This window comes from Pteropus medius, unplaced genomic scaffold (genome assembly GCF_902729225.1).
Source record: "Pteropus medius unplaced genomic scaffold, Ma_sr-lr_union100, whole genome shotgun sequence".
Lineage (NCBI taxonomy): Eukaryota > Metazoa > Chordata > Mammalia > Chiroptera > Pteropodidae > Pteropus > Pteropus medius.
In genome coordinates, this window is record NW_024347791.1 from 15,983,751 (window position 1) to 16,011,187 (window position 27,437).

A 27,437-nucleotide genomic window follows, 5' to 3' on the forward strand; every position below is an offset into this window, starting at 1 on the left:
TAAAAAATAAAAAAATAAAAAATAAGGGATTGTAAGCTGACAAGGTTCTTGCAACCTGTGAGGTCAACCAAGGGTTGTCTCGCCAGAAAAATTAAAAAAGAAAAAAAATTTTTCCATGTAATAGAGAAATAAAAGAAGGAGGCAAAACCAAATTGCTGAGTAACTTATGTTAGACCTGGGCAAAACCGAATTTGGGAAAGTCCATCTTTGGATTCTACTGAAATCCCAATTCCTGATTGTTCTTTGTCCTCTAAAAAAAGGTTATTGTTCTCTGGTATACTAGCGATATTTTAAAAAACACTTCCCAGGGACACTGTATCCGAATAGAGTCTACGAAGTCTTCATGCTCCAAAGAAAGGTACTTTGAGCAGAGTCAGGCCTACTAACAACTGCATAGGCTACTACACTCTGCTTTCATGTCTCAGTTTGTCTTCATGAATAAAATTTAAAGATAGCAGTTGGAAATAAAATGTAAAACTCTTCCTTCCCCTCCCTGTAATAGTCTCGTGGGTTCGCAACTCCTTTTTCTCAGAAACTACCAGCTGCCATATTCAGGCCTTTCTGTCTTCTCTTATGCTTTCCACCGCTATCCCTTAAAATTCTCTCCAGCTTTTCCGATTCTCTTAACTTGCTGCTTCTCCAAGGAGAAGCTATGCCGAATGGTAACTTAAGATACATCTGACCAGTGTAAGTAAATATTATTAATTTCATTAATCTCCTTCTAACTGCCTTTTCTGTTTATGAAGGGAGCATCAAAGCTCTGGGAAATAAACTACAAATAGCCCCACAATAGTAGCAAGGATGACACTTCAAAAGAAAGCATTAAAGAAAGCTCACTAACAGTGATACTTTTTCCTAATGGTTCTGGGAGGATAATTAAGTTGTTTATCACCTTTGATGCTTATAACCCTAACACAGGTGTTCCCTGGAAACCAATTAAAAATACTTACAGCTGATAAAGAGTATCTCTTAGCTCAACAAATTTACTAATAATTCCAATCCCATTTGGAAAAGAATTTTGTCAGGTCTTTTGACACCAAAAGGCAACTTTCACACTCATTTACACTTCAGTGCCTGTAGTGATAAGCACACACAGGGTGTTTACTCAGCCTCCCTTGATCTCAATAGTAGTGTTTTTCAGAAAGCTTCCCTTGGCTACTGAATGACAAATTTAGTTTTAAAGTATGAATTACGCTCAGTAGTTTGGGATTTCCTTTGAAAAGAAATGGACTGGGATCTCTCAGATGATACCTTTGCCTAGTTGTCAGGAAACAGTGGTGACTTGAATCTCTTGCTCTCAGTTTATAACTTTCAGTGGGCACCAAGTTGATTGCTTTTAGTTTCTTCAAGGACTCATGGAAGAAAGAAAGAATTCTTTGCGAAAAACCTAGGTGGTAACAGGTGGCTTATGTGGCAGACTCGTAGAAGGTGAGCTTTCAATTCATAGTTTGGTCAGGACTCACTTGTTTTCTTATATTCTGAGCAATTGGTACACCAAGCCCCCACCCCTGGCCTCATCCATATCCATTGACTTATGCTGGACCCTCTCTATAGCAGGCCTTTTCAACCTGGTTGAAAGTTCATTGACAAAGTTCCCGATTCTGATGTCTGAAGCCTCACTACTTCTCTTGTGAGTATGTTTGCTAGTTGATTGGTGGATTGGTTTTAGCTCCTTTCATGTGCTTTAGCCTCGTGCTGATCGACTCCGTCATTCTTTTAGAATTATGGTAATTCTCAGGTCACTTTATTTCTCGTTAGTTATTTTCTCTTCAGTTGGAGCCAGAAGTGTGACTTCGAATTCAGGTGCTCTTAGAGATCATCTATCAAATAGCTTGTGTGGCTTTGGTCATTTCCGTCTTCTCTCTGAACATTCATTTCCTCGTGTCTTTATTTGGAGGGAGAGAATTAGACCAAACGATGTGCGAAGAACCTTTCAGCCCTAAATTTTATATGATGCTTTTGGTAGATGGCTGATGGAAGATTTTCTTATGAAACATTTTTTCTTACTACTTCACTCTTTTAAACTAGTTATTTTGTAATCAGTTTCTTTTCTAGCCCTCTCGAATGTATAGTTACATTTAAGAAACTGATTCCTGGCCAGTGTTGCTGCAGTTGAGAGAATGAAGAAGATAGTGGCATGAAACTAGACTGAAAAGAGAGGTTGGAGCCTCCTGAAAAACCAGTGAGAATTTTCTACAGGTGGAAGAATCACTTTAGCTATAAATATAGAAAATAAGTTTTGAGTCAGTGAATGTAGTAGCTCTTTTGGTTAAGAAGCTATTACAGTGTTTTAGCAGAGGTAATACTACTCCTTTGTACTAGGTTACAGAGATAAAGAGAAACGAATGGATTCAAGAGCTATTTGGGAAGTGAGATTTACGAGTTGAGAATGACTGTTAGTATTCTGGCTTGTGCTATTAGATGCATGGAGCTATCATTCATCAAGATGTGGAATAATAGAAGAGGACCAGGGTTAGGGTAAGCAGTAGATGTCTCTTAGTCTTAGACAACTGAGCTTGATATAACTTTGAGACATTCAGTGGAGATGCCAAATAGGCAATTGGATATATAGGTCTGGAACTAAGAGGGGCATTTTGGGCTGGATATACAAATTGAGAGTCATCAGAAAACAAATGGTGATTGAAGCCATGAACATAGATGAGGTGACCTGGGAGAGAGAACATAGAGTGAAAAGAGAAGAGGGTCTGGGACTAGCTCTACATTTTAATAACCAGGTAGAGAAGGATAAACTAGCACCAGACACAAAGAAAGAGTGATTATGGAGAGAAAATCAGGAGAGTTTAGTGCAGTGAAATAAAGGATTTGTTTCATGAAGCAGGGAGTGGTTAATAGCATCAAATCTTGTTGAAAGATGAGATGGGGTAAAAAAAATGCCCACATGATTTAACAACATGGAAGTAACTGATGCCCTTAAACAAAGCTGCTTTGGTTGAATAATGAGGAGGAACTGGGAGATGAAGTATCAGGGACAATGAGTGTTAAGACCTTACAAACTCTGGTTCTGCAGTGGGAGAAAGAAATGGAGGAGTAGATCTAGGGAGATTGTAGGGCTGCGTGACAGTTATTTTAAAAGGAGACTCAAGCATGTATTTACCAACAAATATTTATTGGACACTTCACTTGTGCTAAGCTCTATTTTAGGCAATAGGGATGCAGCAGATTCCCTGTTCCTATGGAATCTACATCCTAGTAAAGAGGTGGAGGGACACAGACGATAAACAAAAATATAAATATACCCAGTGGTGATAATGTATGAAGATAAATAACCTAAAGAAAGGTGATAGAAAATATCTGAAGGGGAAAGTACTATTTTAGACAGTGAGGAGTCAAAAAAGACCTCTCTGGTGTATGGTTGCCAGATTTAGCAAATAAACATACAGAATGCCAAGTTAAAGTTGAATTTCAGTTAGAGAACAAATACTTTTCAGTAGAAGTATATCCCATTCAGTATATGAGACAGTATATTAAAACGTTATTTGTTGTGTATCCAGTATTTAATCTGGCAAGTCCACTCTGGTTAGATACATTTTTGATGTTTAATGTCAGCGGGAATTCTCCAGTTGAAAGGAGTTCGTTGAATACAAAGGAGAGAAGAGAGACTGTGCATGAGAGTGGTGTAGAGCACCTAAGAAATGTGAAGGAATGGGATCCGGAGCCCAGGCAGAGGGGTTCACCTAGGCAAGAGAAAGAAAGGGGAATGCGTGGGTTCAGGCAATGGTTCATAAGCACAGTAGGGAGAAGGGGAGGGTTCCTGCTTGATACGTCTGATGTTTCTCTGTGAATAGGATGGAAAGACAGGGGCCCAAAAGGGGAGGTGTGTGGGCAAGGGGATGAGTTGAAGGTTGGAGAGAACGAAGATATGAAAAGAGAAAGAGCATGAGTTGGCCTTACAGCTTAAGAGTTCTAGGGTCGTGACCGAAGTTGATTATTCATACTCTCCATACCATTACTGAGCACCCTGAAGGTAGGAAGAGGGAGAAGCTCAATTACAGCCCCGCTGACCACCTGACCCAAGGCTCTGGTACTGACAGAGCTTGCTAAGCTTACTCCCATCCTCTGCCTCAGGGGCTCATTAAGCATTTCAGCTATTCTCCTTTAGTTGGAAAGATTGCTGCCACTGTAGAAGCTACTTTAATAGCCTTACTTAGGAAAGGAGATGAATTTGAAGATAAAATCAAAAGAGCCATTTATGAAGCATCTAATTTTGACACAAACTCCATCTACACAGCCTGAAGTAAACTGGAGATTTGGCAATTAACCTGCTAATTTGAACAGTACTGACAGCCAGTCTTCAGAGATAACACAGTGAACTTGACTTTTTGGTTTTTGTCTCTGCGGTGTTCAGGTTTCTGCCTTTTACACAGTCCTTCAGTGTGGTACCTTTCCTTGTTTGGTTGCACACATTGCATTTAAGAAAGAGGCAAATCATTTTAAACAAGTTAAAATGTATTTCATTCATTAACCCTTTACATTTCATAATCATATTATTGCTTTCTTAACAAGCATAATAATTGCTTTGCATTATTTCATTTATATGCAGAACATTTTTACGGCATGTGCCTTCATGTTTCATAAACATAAGGCGGAATACAGAGTTCCTCTCCAGAGCGAGAGCAGTGTGAGCGTAACCTTCTTTTGTGGGATGATTAGCTTGGTAGGCCATTACCAGAGTGTTCCTATCCTTGCAAATCAAAAGAGCAGCAGGCAGCAGCATTTAGTGACGTTTCCCTGGCACCTATGAACTCTTGAGTGCACATGAGACCACTGTGCAATGGGAGAAGTACGAATGTTCACCAATCATGCTTGGGGTGGAGGAGTATAGTGCAGAGAGCTCCGCTGTCTGTCACCAGGGTCAGGGCCAGCGCTGAGACCTTTCATAGGCGTCCTTTTAGCGCACTGTCTTTGGATGAGTTTAAATAAAGAGAAGAGATTATATCAGAGACCTAGAATCAAAAAAAAAAAAAAAAAAAAAAAGGCTGGGACGTTTAATATTGCGATATTTGCTGTTTGACTTTGTTGGCTTCCTTGGGTCCTGTCCTCTGTGGATGTTTTCCTGGATTACATGACGTAGAACTGGGTTTCCACCCTTTGCGTGTAATCATGTTATACAAATGCGCCTTTAAGCAAAAGTGAGTCTTTCGGACTTTGTTGAGGGGCTTGGGAAGTGGAGGGAAATTTTCTCCAGTACACATGTTAGGAAATGTCTCTTATATGTGAGAGAGAAAGCCTGGTTCTGAGTGTTTCTATACAAAGTCACTCTGGTTGATCAAAATCCTGAGGAATTGCTGCCTGGTTGTGGTCGGGATCTTTGTATCTTTCACAGAATCAGAGAATTCAGATGGGAAAGAGAACCGAATAGTTAAAACCTTGACCAGTAGTCCTGAGTCTCATACTGACCATTTTAGTGGATCACAATCACTTGTGAATAAAGTGTCAAAGTTTTGCACATCAAAAGAGATTAAAGATTATGCTATGTTAATGTCATTTTCCCTCACTTGCATTCTGATGTGTTTTCTTGACTAGGAGACAAGGCGAATGTGCCATTTCCAATAGCCTATACATGTCTGTGACCACGAGCTGTGCCAGCGAACAATGTCCACCATGACTAATATGGAGGAACGAAGGTTGAGAATGACAATCACCATTTACAGATGGCTGCCTCATGTCCACAGGCCGACTAGTGGGAATCTGGGACTTTCTGGAGTATTGGCAATACTCCTTTCACCTGGGGGCATGACCCAAGAGAGCTAACAGGCAGCCTATGGTTTTGTACTTCTACCAGAGTGATGGGTAGTAGCAAAGGCTACCTACCCTTGAACCTATGCTTTCCAGCCCGTGGATGAGAAAAAGAATTGTACAGGTTATGGGGAGAATTGCAAACCAACATTTCAAACCTGCGTTAAGAAGAGGGTACCATTAGGTGTCACCACTTTCCGTAAGTCATAGGAGTAAAGCAAATTCTGTTGTGTACCACTTCTTATGTTTGCACAGACAAAATGAAGTGGGGAATGGTCCAATTAACCAATGTTCACTGATGCAGATAAGGAACTTGGAAAATTAAGGCCAAGACTCATATATTCCTCTTATAAGCAGGCTTGCTGGCCCTAATACACAGATGAGAACTTTATTGCTCCATTTTATTTTATATTTGTGAGTAGCATATCAGAGATACAAAATTCAGCTTCTGTTTTCTTAGTAAAATTTCTAATTTCTGTCCTCTGACAAAAAGACTTGCTAATATGCCACTTCCAGTTCAAGTTCTGGGGCAATTTTAAACAAAAGAAACATAATATGGACACAAGTACAAAACAAAAGCTCATCTTTATTCTACGTATCAGATGACATCAATACATCTTTCTTTCACACACTTCACTTTATAGTTTCTAACCTTTTATTGTTTTACTTACAAGAGTAAGGTGTAGAATTTAAAAATTTTGTTTTAGAATATATGTTGAATAAATAGAGGCTACTCATTGAAAACAAATGGATTTTCCTCTTTGAGAGAAAACATTGCATGTTTCATTGTACATTCAATTATTGACAGTTTTTTCTAACTCCATGCAGTAAATCAACTTTCAAATTACTATGGTGATTCTGCTTTACAGTCAGGATATTACTTCTGTGTACATCTACAAAATGTTAAATACATTTAAAGCTCAGCAGCTAAAACCAATATATTTGGTCAATAATCAAATTATGGGTGATTTAACTATTTTATGTTTTTTAGCATTTCTCAAAATAAAACTTTAAAAAAATATTGTCTTCATTTTGAGGATGAAAAAGCAAAGCTCAGAGATTTTAAATGACTTTTGCAAGGTCATGCAGCTTACTCCTGAGTCCAGGCTTCTTCATTCTCCAGTAACTGCTTTTGGCTACTAGATCCCCAGAACACGGCATTTGAACTGTAGACGAAGTTGGGAAATAATCACAAGCTTCAAACTCTACCCTTTGATGTGCTATCACCTTAAGACTTCTTGGTCTACAGCAGTGGAGTTTTAGCCTACTTAGCATATAAAAATATAAAATAAGAGTTGCTAAATGCCTGTATTTTCTCTTTCTGGGAAGAAGGCAGCCGAGTTAACTGTCTGAATGGAAATACGGAAGTCTGTGTTCCTAGTCGTGTTGTATGTGTTGGGTGAGCTACTGAACATCGTATCTCAGTTTCCTCACCTGTGAAAATATTGTGCTGACCTACTTTTTCAGGATAGCTGGGTGGGCTACTTCATGATTTAAAACTGCTTTGAAAATACAAAGCTCCATTGAAATTGTTTGTCAAGAGTTTCTCCTGGCTTATACCTTTCTTCCTTCTCGATCCCTTCTCTGGCATATAAGCTCTGCAGCCTTGGTATTTTTCTATGTCTGATCCAAAAGTCTACAAAATTAAGCGGTCATTTTCAAATTGGAAACACGTCCTTTGGTATTTGCTTCAAATGAGAATAGAGTCACTATTTCTCCTAAACCTAGATATGGAAATGATCTTGTGGCGTGTGCATCACGTGTGGAGTGTGAAATGCGTGTGTGTGTGTGTATTGTGTGTGTGTGTGTGTGTGTGTGTGTGTATACACGTTTAAGACAATCAGGTGAGCCCAGAGGCAGCTTGGGATGCTAGCTTCATATGTGCACTTCTCCTAGCTTCATTTGGCATTGTGATTACCCAGACAGTAAGAATTAGTGGTACAGTCTTAAGCGGGGAGGCAGAAACTGTTTTCTCTTCTGTCTCCCCTCATTTACTGTCCCTGCCTGTCCCATGGTTGCCCTATCTGCCAACGTCTGGGGAAATAGAAGCAAAGTATCAATAAAGCGGCATGGAAATAAAGAAGAAAAGAGATCAAGGAAGGGAAGTCAAAAGTTTGCATGAGTTGTTTTTACCAACTAAAATATTGTTGAGTGAAAGAAAAAGCCCCCATCGAGAGCAGTTCCTTCTCCTTCCATCCCACCTGAGACCCTGACAGGGCTGAAGGATGATGAGAAGGGGATGTGGGTGGTCACATTATAGGCCAACTCCCCTGGAACACTTACACATGCGTATGACATGGTTTGGGAAAATCCTGGCCTTCTAAGATACTGCTGGAATCCTCTTCAATTTCTCCCTCTTCTTTCATATTTGAATATTTTCAAAATATTCTGTGTTGTTCTTGAGTTTTGGGTTAGTAAAAATGTCTTTCTCCATATATATTACACTTTCCTTGGATCATAATAAACATCTTGTAACTCTCCCAAAACTTACAACAGTTCTCTGTGTATAACAGGCAATTCAGAGCGACTAATAAAAATAGTTCTAAATGCTGTTCAGTGTGCATCAACCATCCTGTGATTCTGGGATTATGTCTCCAGACTCTTGCCTGCTTACTCTATAATATACACATTTTTTGTTTAGGGGTCTTTCTTTGGTTAATGATCATTCCTAGCACACCCATGAAGACCCCACAAAATCTATTTTAAGCAAAAGAAAATTAATCCTTCTTCCTCTCTGACATGCTCTTAGATTCCTTTGTTATGTTTTCTTAGATTTTTGAGAAAGCGTTATCTCCATGGTCTTCCGGCCCATTTACCCACTGGGTTTCCAAAGTCACTCCCCAGCTTCTTCATGAGGTGGGCTCTCGGTCTGTAAAGTCCTTCAGGGACAAGGACCGCAGTCCCTCCTGAGGCAGCCCTTTCCTTATCTGAACAGCTCTGTCTAATAGAAAAGTCTCTGCCATATTGAGTGGAAATATGTCCACTCTGGAATTCTGCCTCATGTGATTGTGGAGAATAAGCCTAATCTCTCTTGAAGACAAGTCTTAAGTGTCTTCTCCATTTCATAAGCCATCTCCACATCACTCCTCCTAGTTAAAGTCTTGCTTCTTTCCAGCAAATAGCTACTCAGCTGCTGCAGATGTCATGCCTTGTGGGACAGAGATGAAATCGTATGACTCCTAGAACCCTGGAGCAGGACTGCTTATAGAAGAAATGTGACCATTTCACACCTTCTCTCCTTCGCTCTTGAGGAGCCCATGCCCAGTACTTCTGCTGAAGGCAGGCACTCAGGGCCTATGACCAGGCAGGGAGACCTTCCATTCCACCATTCAGATGTGCCTTGGGAGGCAGGCCAGTGCATGCTCCACACCTGCTCCCTCTCTGAGGCATAAGCAGGAGTGAGGCTTGGCTTAATGACTGAGGATAATAACACTAATGCCCCAACTTCTCACACCATAGCCCCTACCCAAGAAGCTCATAATTCAAAGTGTAAGGAGAAGCATGTGCTTCTCTAATGTAAGATGTAACTTTAATTTAACAAGTAAGAATAATTATAGGTCACCTAAATGTTTCTGGCTATGGTACACATCATGGTAAGGGACCGTCATGTTCTTTATCACTGGAGATACTTGTAAAGACGGCCAGAGGAAACGAAGCAGGACTGAATAAAATCAGGCTAGTGGGAGTTTTGGTTCTTGTTTTGTTTTAAAGTTAGTCATAGAATTATGGCCTATGGAGATTAAAGCACCTAACACGTCACCGACTCCACTCCTTAACTAATGAAGGAGAAATAATTAGGTAGTATGTTCTGTTCTCTTTGGGCTCATGCAGTAAACATTTTGATTTAGAACAGTTTGTGTAGGAGTGTACTAGGCATATTGAAGTATACTTTGTGTGAACTGTCCCATAATCTTTGATCCTGGAGAAAACATGTTGAGAATTATCTAGGGCTGGAGCTACCTACAGCAGGAAATTAAAGCATTGGCCTGTAATATTTAGTCAATCTGATTCTCCCAATGTCTTCTCATCAGCTTCTCAGGTTGGGTCACTTTCTATGTCCCATCTGTGCTCCATGGCAACAAAGCCAGTAAGTTGTGATTAGTGAAAGTTTTCATCTTTCCAGTTTCAACACATTTGCATAATTGGGTCTCCAACTATAAGAACAAATGTCAACAAATGATCTCCAACATACACACTCACAACAGATAAAATTCAAATGTGCAGTATAGGGTCTTTTTCCTTTGATACATCTCTCTCCCTCCTTCTCTACTTCCTCCTCACCAACTCCTTCTCTTTCTTCCTTCCTTCTTCAAATGTTTGTGAATGCCTACTCTGTGCCGCAGTGTTCATCACGCTGAACACTGAGGATACACAATGAACAAGATCTGGCCTCTGTCTTGACCTCATAGTTGAGATGGGGTAAAGAACCAGCCAAGAAAACCCAGTGTGCTGACTGCTGGAACACAAGGTGCTCAGGGACACTGAGAAGGGGAGCAAGGATGGGAGTGATGAAGGTGGATGGAAGGTTTTGGAGTAGACCTGACCCTTAAACTGAATCTTGAAAGACCAAGAGTAGTCAGTCTGATGGCTGAAGTAAAGAAGGGCGTTAGGGAGCAGAGGGAATAGCACATGCAAAAGCACTACCAGGGAGATAGGAGGAAAATTAGTGTTTCCTGGTAACTGGAGTCCCTGAGTCTCCTGTCCTTGCACGCAAGTCTGTGACATTTGGAGCGTCAAGTGCATGGAATTGCATAGAGTTGGGGGAGACCTTGGAGACCCTCAAGTCCAGCCTTCCTCCCAAATGTGGGAAGATTTCTTTGACCACCAACAAATGACCTCCAACCTACACACTCACAACAAATAAAACTCAAACGTGTAGTATAGGGTCTTTTCCCATTACCTTCTGATTGGGAGCTTTCAGTCTAAGCTTTATCACTTTCAGAGTCGCAGAGTCCTACCAAGTATCATGGGCAAGCCAACTTTAGTGGCTGCGGCCTGATGTTTGAGAATAGATAACCCCTGATTCTGTGTGCCTACTTTAACGTCAGAATGTGGCTTTCCCTATGTGCTGGAATTCACTACTTCATCTTGGCCCCACAGTACCTGATAGTCATAACAGCTACCATTTATTGAATATCTGTTATGTGCCAGACACTAGGACAGTGTCAGTGGCTTTATCTATATATTTTCTCATTTAATTGACTTAGAAACCCCATTAAGGTAAGCGTACAGATACAGTTCTTTCTTTTTGCAAATGACAGAACTTGATTCAGCTCACTTATGCAAAATCACGATCTATTGAAAGAACATGGGGTAGCCCATAGAACTGAAGAAGAAGCTGAACAACCTGGTGGCTCAGGAAATCCAGACAGCAGATACGATGGGCAATTCCTTCATGGTGCCATCCTCAGAGAGAATCAGCTCCAACCATTTTATTTTCTTTTAAAAAATAATTAATTTTAAATATTCACTTTTCAGTAATAGTTGACATAATCCAAAGATTTTCATCCCTGGGTCACTGCACTCAGAATTAAAAATCCACAGAGGCAAAATTTCATGATCTAGGGACTGGCAGGCCACCTTGATTTACACTAGGACTTTACTTGGAGGAAATCAAGGTGCTTTTACTGGAGCAGCAAGAGAGAATGCTGAGTGGACATGAACAACAGTTGTCCATCTGCATAGGTCATGCTATCCCCACTGTACAGATCAGGAAACTGCAACTCAGAGAAGCCAAGCAACTCTCCAAAAGTTACACAGATAATATATGACAGCACCAAGGTTTCAACCTAGACCTTCCTGACTTCAAATTCTGGGTGCCTTCCATTCCTCCTTGCTACCTTTTTGCCTGAACTGAATATGGATATTGCATTTGGAGTCAAGCCATGCCTGATAGGCTGAAACTTTGCTGTCAGTCCCAGAGCTGGGCCAGTCTCCTCAGTTCCCATCTCAGTTCCTAGGTAATGGCTCCAGAAACAGCTTCCTGTCCTCTCACATGAGCCCATATTGCCATGAGGAAACAGCCATGCCCTGCTGCCCTAGTGGGAGACTAGAGAATATTAAACCACAGCCTGTCTCTCCAAGGTCTACCCATTGACTCTGCTTGGCCCACGGGAGCAACACAAAATACTCCCTCCTCCACATGCTGACCTTCCAAATATTTGAAAAGAGCTATCTGTCCCACCCAGATCTTCTCTTTACAAAGCTAAATATTCCTGTTCCTTTAACAATTCCTCATACTGCTATCCCATATGACCACATGGGGATAATTTCCATATGTTGGCTAATTCTCCAAGACTTACATCAGATGAGAAACTGGCCCTGTATGAAAAGAAATAATTTCCCCTTGCTTTCTCTCTCTGATCCATTAGATTTCATATAAACCCTTCTGATGACTACCTGCTGTTTTCAAATTCAGCTGCAACCCAATATGACTCGCTAGGCGAAATTCTCATTCTTCAGTCTTCGTTTATCATTTCCCACCAACCCAACCCCTGATAAGCACCCTTCAGAAGCCACAGCCAATGGGCAAAATATGTCCATGAAAAATGTCAACTTTTGATTCCTTGCCATGTTTTAGTTTATATATAATCATATGACTTTTTAAAATCAAGATTTTGCTAAATGTAAATAATTTTAAGCTTAAACAGCTGTAATCACACCCTTCAAAAAAAAAAAAAAACCTCTGAAAAGTGGCTGAGGGTGTTGCATGCCATACCCTCCCCTAAAATCTCTTTAATTGTGCTTTCCATTAAAAAAAGAAAGGAAGAAGAAAATAGAGGTTTGAAAATCATTTTGAGGTTTTGAGCATTTGCAGGGCATTTCCTCACAAAAACATTAGTTGTGCTGTTTCCGAAACAAAGTGTCTGATTATATAAACAGTCATGGAACCTCAAAGTTTGAGTTGGAAGAAGTGAAAATGAAGGAGAACTGCAAATATAGGGAAAGAAGTTTAGGATTTTTTTGTTCAGAATCTTATACGTAGGCAACTCTGAAGACTAGAGCTGGCATATTATAGAAATATATAAATACCAGAAAAGCTAGACTGAATGAATTTATGTCATAGGCTCAGCATGTGATTAGCCACAATCAAATACTCCTATCCTCTTGCTCTTCAGAACATGAATCAAAATCCACCATTTACAATCTGCACATCATGGAAAATGAACTGAACTCAAACAGTGGAGCTTACTGTCTAGGCTCTTCCATCAACGAATGATATATCTTTGAACGAATTACTGCAGGATTTTGCATGCCCCTTCCATTAAACCATTGGTCAGGTACCATCTCTTTAGAGAAATGATATTTAAGGATGAGTCTGTGGTAAGAGAAGGGAGCCATTTATATTGCTATATTGTGCCGTTCCACCTGGAACAAAGGAAGACGGAGTCTCTTACAGTTCTCTCCTTGACTGGACTTAATATGTACAAACTGAAGAATGAGTGGTGAAATAGAGCTGGTAGCTTCTTTGGTCACTTGTCATCGAACGTTCACTGACCCTCCTCATGAATGGGAAATCGAGCTCTTTGTGTTTTAATTTGAATAAAGGTAATGGCTCTCTCTTTGCAGGAAGAGCCATGCTAGACTTACTGGAAGGCTGATAACATATGCTTTAAAATGTTAAACTATGTGAAACCATCATTACTAGAGAATAATTTAGACGTGGGGGAACTTTGGTTCAATGTACATTGTATTGATGTTTTTCAGTGCCTTTGTGACTCATACAACTTTCTAGAATTTTTTTGATTAACAAGAGAAAAATTCATAAGTCGGCAAGAAGAGGAACTGTGGAATTCTGCATTACTCCACATGTAAAATAATCACCTTAAATCTGCTGACCACCTCTGGCACCTGGCTGCACAGTTGAACTGGATAACTTACTAATTACTTTGCTGCATACCCCCTAAGTGACTTCTGGGATGGGTGGGTGTTCACAGGACTCCAGTGGCATGAAACATAGCTGTCAAATTATTTGTGTTCACTTGAAAAACACAGAAAACAACCTGTGATTTCACTTCAACGTTTCCAGAGTCCATGACTTTGGCTTGTCCTTGACTTACAGAAGATCCAGGCCTTGTCTCCACTACACCCAAATGTAGCATATAACTTACCTCTCTGGGAAATGCTGTTGATCAGCAGTCACTTCACTTTGAGGACAAGAAAATAATCTACTAATGGGATTTATTATCTCTTTTACCACTTCCAGTTTTAATGAAATTAAGTTAATGTCAACATATTTTTCTGTGGTGCTATTTTGCACTGGCGTGTGTGTGTGTGTGTGTGTGTGTGTGTGGACATGTGTGTACTTTGTTTCATTTTATGCTTTCACAAATAGCCAGGAGACTGCAGAAGTCATGGCCAACCAGTCCTCCAGTTGCTGGCAAGGAATTACAAACTGAAGGAAATCAGCTTTAAAAGCTTTTTTGGCCTCTCACATTATTATTAAGCTAAACGTAACAAGGATATGGGAGGTAGGGAAGGAAGCAATATACTTTCCAAAGAAACTAGCCTGAAACTATTTAGAGACGTGATATCTACAATTTCTATTAAAAAAAAAAAAAGATTCTCAATTTCTTCTTCTCTTCCTAAGGTTTGAAATAATCTTTAAAGTCAGTATAATGACAGCATTTATTTCCAGTCAACAGCTCTTTCTTAGCTTACTCCAACTTTAACCTTGCATATCCCCCTTCACTAGAAACCACCTCATTTAAACTAAAAAACAAAACACGATGAAACAAAAACACTTTAAAACAAAAAGAAAAGCAATGACTCATCATCATATATTGTTCTAATTCTTAGCAAAGACCAACAGTCTGTTACAGAAAAATATAAATTAAATGACTAATAAAAAAAGTATGTTCTTTACTTAGTGATCCTGGGTTAATCTTTTCCTAAGATGACTTCTATTGTTGTCACTGAAAAGCGATTCCTTTGAGGAACAGGATTCTCTCTGTAAAGAAATGGTTATAATTCACAAAGAAAATTTAATGTTCACCAATAGCTTTCCAGTTTCTCTAAACTTCCTAGACCAAAACCTCTGGACTCTCTTTCTGCAACTCTTTCAGAAGGATTTCACTAAGAGCTTGGGCTATCTTCCTTCCAATTCCTGCTATTCCTATTGCTGTTGGTTGAAATTCTCTGCTGCTAAGTGTCGGCAGTCTGACTCACTCTAGGGACGGAGAACAGGGGCCTTCACATCGTGAAGTTCAAGGCTTCTGTATAAGAAGGTCAGACGGTGCAACTACCACTGGTTAAATAAAGGCCCCAGAAAGAAGGCAAAAATCTTATTCTGAGGAAGACTCCCAGGTTGTACTGAGAACTTATTGATTTTAATTTTCCTTTTAGCTTTTATTCAAATAAAAGGTTTAATGTAAGGTGTTTCTATGTAGCTTCTTGACCTTCCAAGTGATTATTGAAAAGTATGCAGTGGGAAGACTTTAATCCCAAACTCGCTATCTCTACAGCATCAGATCATTACAATTTTTTGGTGCAGAGGATAAGCAGTGGCCCTCCACTGTAATGTTCTTTACTTGTTGATAGGTCTCTGTCTTTTACCCAGCTGGAAACTTTATCAAAGGCAAGAACTGTGCCCTTTGAGTCTCTTTATCCCTGAAGCATTGTTTAATGCCTGGTATATAGCCAGTAAATATTTGCCAAATTAATCCATGGAGGTAAATTGAAAGTACGCCATTAGCGTTTAATTGTTGTTACTGGCAAGACTTTCTGTAGGCAAGTAAATGGGCCCGCTATGACTCTGGTAACCACAGTGCCTTTTGAGGCCCAACGTTAAGCCCTTTCTCATTCTCCTGGCCAAGCATGGAGCCTAGGAAGGCCTCAGTTTGATTTCCATATTTGGATCATGCTGAGTGCAGACCCCAATTCTATAATCCATTTCTTTTTGAGGCTGTTGGCATCTCTGGAGTCAGGAAGTAACATCTGCTTCAGTGAGCTGATTACCAATGAGAAAAAAGAGGTAAAGGCCAGCGTTAGGTGGGGTCTGGCTTAGCTTCAAAGAAGGCATATGGCTTGTATCTTAATGAGAGAGTTTACATATTCAGGGAAGATACATCTGAAGGGCAAATTAACTGGTTTGAGAAGAGTGCTTAAATAAAGTGTTGCTGATTGGATTGCTCTAAGCAGTGGCACATCGTCCTATAAAAACCCTGAGATCTGTGCTTCCTTCTTGGTTCCCACTGCATCACTTTAGCTGGGACCCTGGTTGCTCAAGCCTCATTACTGTAGTGGTTCCTCTCATGATCTACCTTTGCTAGATGTCTATTTGCCCCAAAGCCTACTTCACCAAGTAGAACGTTAATCTCTCTAAAATGCCATTTTCATTTGCTCAAAGACCGTCAAGTTTTCCCTCTGTCACTGGCATTCAAGTATATTTATGAGCGTCTGGTCTTAATATACATTTTCATTCTACCTCACGACAGAGTCCAGTCTCCATCCCACTAGCCTGGTACACAGACTCGGTCTTCTGATCCCTTTCTGCTATGTCTGTTTTTCATATTTGCCTACAAAGTCCTATTTACATTGCTTCACTTCTGCAAATTCTGCCCACCCTCACAGGTTCGCTTCTAGCCTCATCTATGCACAAAACCTTCTGTCACTATTCTAGCCCTTAACAGCACTTCCTTCTCTGAGCAATTATAGAACTATAGGACACTGAGAAGGGACTAATGTATATCTATATTTTAAATATACTTTGATTCAAATATTATTCAGTGGGATAAAAGCATAAGTTCTTTAGAAATCTCTGTGTCAGCTCACAAACTGTCCAGTGTGGAGACCTCTTGTGGTGCTGAGAACAGAGACTCAGTCTAGTGAGATAAAATCAGTAGGGCAGGATAGAATGTTCTATCTACTTCATCCCCTTTGCTTCTTCCTACTGTTGTTCCTTTTAATCACAACACATTACAGCTATGTCTTCAGGAGTGAGTGGTGTCAGCCAGAGAAAGATTTTAGTTTTAAGAGAACTCTACTCTCAAGAATAGGAAAATCCAGGTGACAAGAATCTGCTAATTTTGATCTGAATGGTGACAGCTTGAAATAGGACTAGCTGGTGTGAGCATAGAGAGTGGTGGCAGAATGAAGCTGAGCTCCCCAAGGAGAAGTGGGTGGAAAAGAATGGAGGAAGGACTTCCAAGGGAGAGGCTGATTCCAGGCAGAGACAACATAGCAGAAGGAGGCTCGAGAAGAACAACAACAATGATAGCAAAAATCTGCCCATCCTTTGGACTATATGTGGATTTCTGGGCAGCTGTAAAACTGGGTTATTTCTGGTGGTGGACAGACCATGTACTCACTTTCAGGAGATGCAGAGAATACAGCAGGAATACTCCACTCCATAAGGAACTAGATCTGGGGGTGCTATTAAAGAGATTTCCCCATGGAAATATGAGGAGGAGAAGGAGGTGGTGGTAGAGATAAACATGACATCAGGGGAAGGTTTAGCCGATTGGTTCATGCAGTTGTAACCAAAGAGAAGACCATTTATCTAATGCCAGCTACATATATTTTAATGAAAATACCTAGAAGAAAATAACCTATGAAGTACAGCTTAAACCTAAAGTCTAACTCTTGACATTTATTCCATGAATATTCTTGGCACTTATAATGTAAGACCTTGTTTTTTTAGAACATGTTTTAAAAACATTTTTGATGTCCACCCACACTAAAAAATATCTTACATCAGCTAATATTTCATAGGAAAAAAATACTTGTAAAAGATAACTATGATGCACTTTGATACTTCTAATCTGGTATGGTCTTTTTAATTTAAAAAATGCTGGTCAAGACCTACTAAATTGACTTCATGACCTACTAATGAGAAAACTATGTTAGAGCAATTAGGCATGGCTGACTTCCAAGACCATAAGACAAGCACTAAGAGAGACCCGGCAAACCCAGCTCTACAAATTTTCGGAGGAATTACCAGGGAGACTATTGGTGAGAGATTTTAAAAGCTTCTTGTGAGGTTTAAACTGTACACTTTATTATTGTAATCCTGTAGGTGTAGGCAAACTCCTTAAGAAACCACACAAGGATGGAGAGACTACTTAGGGACATGGGAGTAATCTAGAATCTGAGACTCTGCATCTCATTCCGCAGTGGTCCTTGGAGGGAGAATAGACATTCAAAACACACCAAAGCTCATTCTTTGATGACAGGACCATGTCTTTATGTTTGGTGCCTTGCATGAAGAAAGTACATAATAAATTGATCACACATTTTGAGATTAATAAATTCCAGAATAGTGTCTTTCAATTTTTAAAGGGTATACTTTCTTTTAATAAACAAGTGCTCACATTTATGACCATATACCCAGATTCTGATCCTAGATCTTTCTGTCACCTACAATTTCATTGGTAGTTACCAATAGAAGAGAATGAGCATTTATTAAAAACCACCAAGCTTCAAGCAGATAGTATAATTTATCTCACCTAAATTGTGTAACAATTTTCTATGTTCCGACTGATAGAGAATAGGTAAAGATAACAAGCCAAAGGGAATCAAGTATAGCCTTTGCAACTGGCAGAGAAAACATCCAATACTCCTCAAAATGTAGGGGCTGGTAATATCTGAATTAGACAACACAACTTATACTTGAGGCCTACATGGAATCTTTCTAATACTCTCCTGAATCCAGGTTATAGGATTTACCTGATTGACTCAGTCTACTGAGAAGGCTCCAAATCTACTTTTCCAATCAGCTGTGGACCTGGGAGTAGAAAGAAGCTTTAGAGCTGCAGTGTGGAGAGATTCTGTCCACCACTAAAACCATGGCCCCTGAATGACATGATCTCTGACCAGTCAGTTTACTCTTCCTCCTATGGGGAGAAGGGTATTAGGTAAGTGAAGAAAGGTTTCCATCAATTCCCACAGGAAGAGAGGGCAGAATACCAATGGAAATATAGAGGGTGAGATTGAAAATAAACATTCTCTCTTTTTCAACATTTCCTATAGAAGATAATGGTATTATAATTTATACTTCTCCACTCGAAGCAAAGAGAGTCATAATTAATTTAGGTAACGGAGTTCCCTATTGCATCCTGGTCTTTCAGTTACCCTCTCTACAGTTGGTTCATTGTGGTTAGTTGGGAACAGTATTGTATGTAAAACACAAGTTAAGGATCAAAGGTGATAAAGATCAAGAAGCTCCAAATGGGTGGGTTAATAAGAAGTAAAGAAGCATTAGGTTGTTTTTGCGAGTTATGCTTATTCAGTATTTTATATCCACTCACAGTAACAAAATACACTAAGAGCTATTAAAAAGTCTTATTCTTATAATTCTGTAGGAAAAATAATTTTATGGCCCTGAATTTAATAGCCACAACCGCCATTTCCCATCGAAAGAATTGTTTTTGTAACACAGGTTTTCTCAGGGAGACAATAATCATATTACAGAAGACAGACAATATTTTATTCATTACATATCTGGTATGTTTCTGACATGTATTAGACACCATGAGGGATTCAGAATTTAACAAGACATAGTTTATGTTCCAAATAGTCAATGGAAAACCAATAAGAAAATAACATGAGCTAATGGTATAGAGTTATAACTCAAACTGAAATGGGGTAAGTGCTCACAGTAGGGTGCATGGATATATTAAGTAATAGGATGATTACTAGTTTAGGGAGCAAGGATGGAGAGGACTTTGGGAAGGTCAGAGAGACTCAGGAAGGACTCAGGGAAGAGGTAGCTTTTGAGCTCAATCTTTGAAAGGTGGGTTTTATGTAGACATAAAGAGGATAGATAGGATAGGATAGGCAAAGGGAGTGATAAGAGAAAGGCACTGGGAGTGGTGTAAATCAGAAAGAGAGAATAGCTCCCGTTGGCTGGATTGGGAGGCTCACCAAGAAGAGCACGAGAAATGCAAGACTCAGTAGAGGCTATCTAGAGAACCCCTCGTGCCAAGTAAGAGTCTTTGGACTCTGTTCTCCATGGTGGTGTGGCTTTGTAGCAAAGCCGGGAACAAATTGCAGGATCTCTTGCCTGTTTGGTATGTACACACCTTAGCTTTTCCCTCAAAAGATTGGAGCTGCTGGGAAGCTTTTTGGGAGGGTGTCATAATTGTCCAGACAGGAGTCCTGTTTACCTGAGCTAGGATGGTGGCTGTGAGAACTGCAAGGAGAGAATGAATAGAAAATGAAATGTGGGTATTTCTCAGAAAGAACTGATGGAATTTGATACACTTGATTTCAACCCAGTAAGTGCCATGACTCATTTACTTTATATTTAACAGAGATTCTCCTCAGCAATGTAATTTGTAAATCATTTCTTATCAAGAATAAATATAAAATTATTTAGATGAATACCAGTTGACTTTAACCCATTAATTTTCAAGCGCCACTTATTGTGCTACTCTAGCTTCAGAGCTAGGCTACACTTTAGAGAGCAACTTCCCCAGGAGTTTCAAACCTGGCTGTCACCTCAACTTGCGTCAAGCTGTCCCTTTTTATTTCTTTCACATATAGGGCTGCTTGTACCATTTCCTTGGCACAAAGGGTTCCATAGTATAAAATAGTTTGAAAAATCGCTAAGTAATCCAAACTTTATAAATGAAGGAACTGGAAGGACACTACAATTTCTCGACTTCAGGTCAGATCACCAAAGAAATAGATAAATCCCCTTTCAATATGCGAAAATTTCAATTTCTCTTTCAGTGTTGTAACCCCTGCTGTGTCATTATTATTCTGTTTTTCATCCTAGCATAATATTAACATCAGAGCTAGTTATAGATTTATCAGTATTCAGATGTGGAAAAATCAATCATTTACAAAAAGAATGCCAGCATCTTGATGGAGAGCTGCAGAGCTACTACTGTGGGAAAAAAGAGATTCTTGCCTGGGTGTTCGTTATCTTGTTTAATTATTTGTGTGCAGTACCTTTTTATTCAAATAGCTAATATTCCATTTAAAACTAACATTACAGAGTCAGATAATTATGAATTTCTGTTTGTGGCTGGAATGTTTTGTTTTGTTTAAAAAAAAACAACAAAATGATTACAATTCACTAATCCTCATGGGAGGTTGTTGGCATAATCAAAAGATAATTTAGAAATCCAAAAATGGGTCTGAAGGGTCAAAGAGAAAGATAAATAAAATGTATTATTCTTTTAATAAACTCATACTCCCTGAAGAAATCTGAAAAATGCTAATAATATTACACAAATTATTAAATTTCTAAAGAGGATTAATGGAGTGCAGCTTTGGCAAAATTTAGTTGAGCTCTTTTGGTATGCCTCATATTTTGTGATGACTCTATTGCATGCTTCCTCCTCACACAGTACTAGGGTTTCTCAAACTGCACACACAGATCAGCAGGGTATCATATCAAAATTCGGATTCTGATTCAGTCAGTCTGCATGGGGCCTGGGATTCAAGTGATGCTCCTGGTCCAGGGACTGCGCTTTGAGTAGCAAGAATGAACATATTTCTCTGCTCTGATTCCATGCAGTCTGGCTATCTTCTGGGGATTCTTACATCATGCTGCAGTCACTTTTTTTCTCGAACAGCACTTCCTGAAATTTTAGGGAATAGTGAGTATTAATGAGAGGATAGGGTAGGGTCTAGAAATAGACCCGACAAATAGGGCTAGGACCCTGAACAACTCTGCTACGGCAGTTCATTTTTTATAGGTTCGACACATAGGCTGATGTTTGAATAAAGAGCTCCCATGCTTAAAAAGAGAAAAAGTCTGAAAATGATGGCTCTAGACTTTTCTATCTTTTCTCCTCTTTAAAGAAAGCTAATATTTGCTGATAACTACAATGTGACAGGCCTGTGCAAAGGGAAGTTCACACATTTGAGAAGCAGTAGAGAAGACAGGATGGGATCCAATAACCGTCTCATTTTACCTAAACCTAGGTTATTTCACATGCATCGTGCTTCCCTGTCCTGCTTCTATGCTGTGTCTTAGCCTCAAGGGGCCTAGTGCTCTCCTTTCTCCACTGAGAGCTAAATATTATGGGAAACTATTCAGCATTTGCTAATGGACTCTGTAAAGAAACAGAGGGGATAAAAGTTCAACGTATAAATATGAATTATATTTCTAAATATAAACAATGAAAAATTGAAACTAAAATCTAAGAAATACATACCATATATAATAGCTCCAAAAATTGAAATACTTAATTATAAATTTAACAACTATAACTATATAACAACTGTAATTAACATGCTGTAGTTGTTATATGTTCAACTGTGAAATGTTGACAAAAGAAATCAAAGGAGATCCAAATAAATGAAAAAATATACTGTGATCATGATTTGGAAGACTCAGCATAGTAAACATGTCAGTTCTCCCAAAGTTAGCTATAGATTTAAGAAATATCAATGAAAATCTCAGCAGAATATTTTTGTATAGATTATACATGCTGTGTATCTATAGACAAGCTTATTTTAAAATTTATGTGGAAGAGAAAAGGAATTAGAAGAGCTAAAATATTTTTGCAAAAGAAGAATAAAGTTGGAACTCTTTGGTATAAGATTCCCAGGACCTACCATAAAGCTACAGTAATTAAGGCAATTTAGAATTGGCAAGGAGGTCGACACATGGATCAATGAAAGAAAATAGGGTCCAGAAATAGACATATACAAATAAGGCCATTTGATATCTGACAAAAGTGATTGACAAAAGTGATTCAATGGAGAAAAGATAGTCTTTTCTACTTCAACAAATGGTTCTGGTTTTGGAACAGTTAGCCTTTCATATGTAAAAACATGAACTTAACTATCTTCACACCTTACTCAAATACTAACTCAAAGTAGATCATAGAAGTAAATGTGAAACATAAACATACAAAATTTTAAGAAAAAAAATATAAGAGAAATACCTTCATGACCTGGAATTAGATGATGACTTCTTAGAACTGAAACCAAAAATATCACCATAAAATAAAATTTTGATATATTAGTCTTCATCAAAATTAAAAACTTTGCTGTGTTAAAAATACTGTCAAGTGAAGAAAAGATTTGAAAGAGAAAAGATTTGCAAATTATGTATCCAATAAATGACTTGTATCCAATGTATTCAAAGAACTCTCAAAGCTCAAAAAGACAACAAAGACTCAAATTAAAAATGAGTAAAAGGCTGAACAGACACTTCACCAAAGAAGGTATAAAAATGATAAATAAACATATAAAATGACATTCAGCATTATTATCTATTAGAGAAATACAAATTTAAACCATGACTCAATACTGCTGCATACCTGTTAGAATGACTAAAATATAAATACTGATGATACCAAGTGCTGACAAGGATACAGAGCAACTGGGACTTTCATACATTACTCTTGGGAATGCAAAATGATACAACCACTCTGAAAGTGGTTTGGAAGAGTCTTATAAAGTTAACATATAATCCAGCTCTCCTACTTCTGGATTATTACCCTAGAGAAATGAAAACTTATGTCCACACAAAAACCTGCATACAAAAACTCATAGCAGCTTTACCACTAACAGTCAATGCCTAAAGACCACCCAAGTGTTCTGTCTTTCAACAGATGAATGCTTCAGCAAATTGTGATAAATTCATACAATGGAATACTATTCGGCAATAAAAAGGAATAGATTATTGATACTTGCAACAAATTGGATAAATCTCAAACACAGCATGCTAAGAGAAACTATCTCAAAAGGTTACATATTGTGTGATTCCATTTATATGGCATTCTTAAAGAGACAAAATGACAGTGATGAAAAACAGATCAGTGGCTAAGTATAGGGGGAAATTGTGACTATAAACAGTGTGAAGAGCTTTTGTGGGGTAATGGAACTCTTCTGTATGCTGTTTATGATGGTGGTTACATAAATCTATACATGTGTTAAAATTCAAAGAACTGCATACCAAAAGGAAAAAAAGTAAAATTTATTGTATGATCATTTAAAAATAATGTTAGCAATAAAAAAGACACAATGATGGAAAGCTATATTTTAAAAACTTTTCCTGTTCTGGTAACAATATTTTTAGAGGTCAAACTATTTCTGCTCAAAATATTTTTTCAAATATGAAGGCATAGAAGAAAATGTAAATTTTATGTTCTGTGGAATTTTTTCTGGTCTATATCCAGGAAATAGATATAGAGAAGCAAGTTCCCTGTGTAAAACACATAGACAGAGGAAATGGAAGCCCAAGAAATCTCAGAAGACCCTCAACTTCCTTTAGTCAGTTTGTGAGGTGAGTGTTGTAATAGTCAGATTTGCAAGTGTAAAAGGGCTGAAAGCACTGAATGCATGAGTGGCTGGCCCATCTAGACCAACAGAGAACAGAATGTATTATTCTTTGATGACTGGAAACTTTGCAGATGAGCAAAAGATGAAGGCATTCTAATTTTCAATTGCTTATTATAATATTTATATCAACTTTCATTACTATTCTCTCAATACTATTAAGTCAATATAGGCAAACAAATATTGCTATCACTTCATGGAACTATTTAATAAAAAGTAATGTATTCAAAGACTAAAAGTAGGTGTCAATTCATCCCATTTCTCTAGTACCTCAAAACTGGGGTTGTGGAGGCTTGGCAATTTAATACTACTGTCCTGTAGTGTGTGTTGTGAAAATTGTAGGTATAACAAACTTCTAGGTCACGAATCAGCATACTAGGCCCATGGTCCACAAGCTAAGAATGTTTTTTATATTTTCTAAGGGCTGTTAAAAAAAAAAGAATATGGGACACACGTGATATATATCTTAGAAAGCCTAAAGTACTTATTGTTTGTCCCTTTATAGAAAAATAAATACCAATTCCTGCTTCATTCTTGATTTGAAACAAAACAAAACCCCCCAAAATCTAAGCAAGTTGGACTAGATAGGCACTTCCTCAAACTTATAAAGTGCTTCTACAAAAGAACCAATAACTAACATCACACCTAATGGTGAAAATCTGAAAGTTTTCCTCTAAGATCAGAAAAAGGGCTATCCACCATCCCTACTTCTAACCAGCATTGTAACAGTAGTCCATCAGTTAAATAAACAAGGGAAAAAAACTAAAGGCACTCATATCAGAAAGAAAGAAGTAAAACTGTCTTTCTTCACAAATACATTATAATCTAAACACAAAATCCTATGGAATCCACTAAAAACTACAATAAATGAGCTTAGCACCGTTACAAGACACGATATATAAAAATTAATGGTATGTCAACATATTAGCAACAATTGGAACTTTAATTTTAATATTTTCAATAATATCAAAATATGAAATATTTAGGGATCGACTTCACAAAACAGAAAATGTGACAGAAAAGAAATTGAAGAAAACCTAAATAAATGGAGAGATATACTATGTTCATGAATTATAGAAACAAATGTTGTTAAAAAGTCAATTTTATCTAAATTGTTGTATAGATTCAATGCGATTCAAATTGAAATACCACTGGGTTCTTTGGATAACTTGAAAAGCTGATTGTGAATTTATATGTAAAAGCAAAAGGCTTAGGATAGCCAAAACATCTTTTTTAAAGAACGAAGTTGGAAAAATTACACTACCTTGTTTTTAAAAACAAGCAAACCCAGGGTAGCTCCATAGTGTAGTGGTTAGCATGTCTGCTTTGCATGCAGAAGATCCTAGGTTCACACCCCAGGTGGAGCTAAGGACCATACCTCGGGTGGGCCAGGCTCCCCACCCCCGCCCCCAGCATGTGGGAGGAGACGCCCTACCTTCAGAGATCCAGTTCTCAAGGGGAAACGGCAACATCCATGGGTCAGGGGTGGAAGTGGGAGGAGGGGAGAGAAAAAAAAAAACAAGCAAACCCATGAAGGCAAACCAGGGGAGGTACTGACCTTCATTGCACTTCGTAATTGTGAGGATAATCGAAAATATTTTCAGCTCTGATATTGCATTTTAAGATGCAGACTGAAAACATAAAGATGGGTGATATGTCTAAACAGCAATTCATTTTAGTAATGGGTAGTATTTAACCTAGAAGGTTTATTAAGGAGACCCAATAACTATATTAAAAATTATAAAAGACCATCATAATAGGAGAGATATTTGGCTTATTCCGTGTAGCTTCAGAGAGAAAAGCCTAAAGATACAGGAGGCTGAGAAGGACCCATGCTTAGAACAAGGGAGACCTTGCTAGAATGGAATGGACAGCTTTGTAAGGTGTTGAACATACCATAGCTGGAGGAATTCAAGCAGATGCTGGAAGCCACTTGTGATGTATCATCTGTTGAAACTAGATCAATGTTTCTCAAAGTGTAGTCTGAGGCCACTTGCATGGAGAAGTTGTTAAAAGTTTAGATTCTTGGGTCTCATCCTAGACCATAAATTTGCATCTCTGAGGATGATACTTGGGAATCTGCACTTTAACAATATCTACAGGTGATGTTTATGATCATTAAATTTGGAAATTGCTGCTTGAGATGACTGACAGGGATCCTTTTGAATTCAACAAATCTCTGATTCTCCCTTTCTTTTCCTAAAAGTCTCTGATGATTCATTTTGTTGAGTCAATATGAGAGTTTTTCTATAATTTGCAATTAATTCTGCATCTCAAACAATTCCATGGGAAATTTTAAATAGCGGGATGACTCGATGTGTTGTTGTGCATGAGATTATTATTATGATAGAGCATCAAGACTGCATACTGATTGCTATCTCTGCTTTAATGCCAGGATTTCAACAATCGGTGGAACCAACTGTAGCCTAACATCCAGAAAGAACACCAAAGGAATGGCCTCACTACAGGGGACATATCAGCCATGACATAAACTACCTTGGGTTGTTGACCCAGTTTATTTTCAAAGTCACGACTCTTGGCTGGAAAAGTCTGCAAAGGAGATCCCTAAATATAGTTCATCATCTTGGGGTTATATCCATAAAAAGAGTAACATTTTTTATTTTTAAGTTAAAAAAGAAACAATTACCACCTGAAATCCAAATATAGTTTCGTGGCAGGAAGAAACATACCATTTAGCTGCATTGCATATACAATTACATTCCCTGTGAACATTATTTAAACCATCTTTATTCTCACATCATTCCTTGCCATACAACAGCCACAGGAAGCATAGGAGCTCTCCCACAAAAAAATAAAATAAAATAAAATAAAATAAGGGACAACTTTTTTTTGCTCAATTCAAGTTTATATGCAGTTTAATTAGTAGATGCATGTACACTTACCATGGTTGGATCTCTGGGTAAATCAATTCTTTTTATCATTATGAAATGACCTTCTTTATCTCTGGTAATATTCTGTACTGAAGTCAACTTTGTCTGATAATAATATGGCAATATCACCTTTCTTATAATTAATGTGCATATAATGTATCTTTTCCATCCTTTAACTTTCAACTTGTGTCTTTTGTATTTAAAGTACCTCTCCTGTAAAGAGCATATAGTTGGGCTCTTTAGTGTTTTGTTTGTTTTTTACTCCAGTCTGACAATCTCTGCCTCTTAATAGGAGTATTTTATCCATTCACATTTCATTTAATTTTTGATATAGTTGGGTTTAAGTCTACTATCTTTCTATTTATTTTTTATTTACCCTCTTTGTTCTTTTGTTTTTCCTTTCCTGTGTTTTTTGTGTTGCGTTGTGTGTGTGTGTGTGTGTGTGTGTGTGTGAGTGATAATCAAGTAATTTTTAGAATTTTATTTCACATTCTCCTCTGTTGGCTTTTTATCTACTCCTTTTTATATATTTTCCTAGAAAGTACA

At 38.3% G+C, this 27,437-nt stretch overlaps 1 long non-coding RNA gene across 1 annotated transcript; it reads left to right on the plus strand.

The window, feature by feature from the left end:
• The first annotated feature begins 14,674 nt into the window (after window positions 1-14,674).
• Window positions 14,675-26,836, plus strand: LOC120615045 (uncharacterized). Its single transcript, XR_005656184.1, has 3 exons — window positions 14,675-17,709; window positions 18,410-18,611; window positions 26,396-26,836. It is a non-coding gene; the product is annotated as an uncharacterized LOC120615045 (long non-coding RNA).
• Window positions 26,837-27,437: the final 601 nt, after the last annotated feature.